A 1524-nucleotide genomic window follows, 5' to 3' on the forward strand; every position below is an offset into this window, starting at 1 on the left:
TTTCTCGAAGTAACTTTACTATATTAGGACTCTTCAATATTTCCCATACATTTCTTTATATTTCGAACATACAAACAGACACACTGTTTGTGTGGGCTTCCTATGCTGCGGCTGGAATAAATTACAACGGTGTGTGTATCTTATTGTAAGCGTAATTGCAAAACGACAATACAGCATGTTTAGACCGTTCGCTCGGAGAAGTGTTCTACTCTCAAGTTATTCCGCATCGGTTTATGCCCGCAGATTAGCTTACTATTTATGTAGCGATTGCAGAATACCCGGCCCAGCAAATGCCCTACTTAAAAATTTAAAAGCTGCCACCGCGGTCCGCAGTCCCGTAGTCGAAGCATTAAAGGGAAAGCATTAAAATGAACTGTATTTGAGTATTTGAGTATTATAGTATTTGAGTATTTGAGTATTATAGTATTTGAGTCATTTATTAATTTAGTATTTTAGTTATTGGTATTCAGTTTAACAGGGCCATAAGGGAGAATACAGTTTTTCTACTGTAATTATGCACCCTATAAATAAAGTGTTCTAAAGTGTTCTCACTGCCTCCGCAGTCCGCAGTCCCGTAGTCGATGAATGAAAACTGTTAAAGGGCAAGCATTAAAATGAACTGCCACCGCGGTCCCGTGGTCGATGACTGAATATTTGATAACTCCAAAGAATAAAATGGTTGTGACCGGGGTCCGAAGTCACGTAGTAGTTAAATAATAATTGAAAATAATGGCCAGTTTTTCAGTGGCGTTTTGGATTTGTAGATTAAAGAACGAGGTGTATGACACGTAAATGTCCTTAACTGAACCACAAAATGAAAGTAAAATTTTACGAGAATGCTTAGACCTAAATTATGTATCACTGAAGCGAGCTCTTAGGCTTAATCAGACCGAACGGCAAAGTGAAAGCTAAAATTTTGGGAGTGCTTAGGCTTAATGAGTAGACGAGTGCTTTCTTCTTCAGACGATCTCATGAAAAGTGTAGTTAACCGAACCGCGAAATGAAACCTAAAATTTTACGAGAATGTTTAGGCCTAATCATTGGAGCGAGCGCTTAGGCTTAATCAGTAAATGAGTGCTGTCTTCTTCACAAGATCTCGTGAAAAGTGTAGTTAACCGAGCCGCGAAATGAAAGCTTAAATTTTACGAGAATACTTAGGCCTAATCACTGAAACGAGCGTTTAGGCTTAATCAGTAAACGGTCGAGTGCTTTCTTCTTCACCCGATCTCATGAAAACTGTAGTTAACCGAACAGCAAAATGAAAGCTTAGCAGTGATTGCAGAATACCCGGTTTAGGAACAGAGTTGTTTATATGTATCATTTTATGTCCCATGCCACTGCGTCGTAAAATTTTAGCTTTCATTTTTTGGTTCAGTTAAGGACAATTTCCACGAGTTCGTGTGAAGAAAAAAGCACTCGTTTCCTGATTAAGCCTGAGCGCTCGCTTCAGTGATTAGGCCTAAGCATTCTCGCAAAATTTTAGCTTTCATTTTGTGGATCAGTTAAGGACACTCAACATGTCAT

The sequence above is a fragment of the Montipora capricornis genome, chromosome 9 (assembly GCF_036669925.1).
Source record: "Montipora capricornis isolate CH-2021 chromosome 9, ASM3666992v2, whole genome shotgun sequence".
NCBI classification, from domain to species: Eukaryota; Metazoa; Cnidaria; class Anthozoa; order Scleractinia; family Acroporidae; genus Montipora; species Montipora capricornis.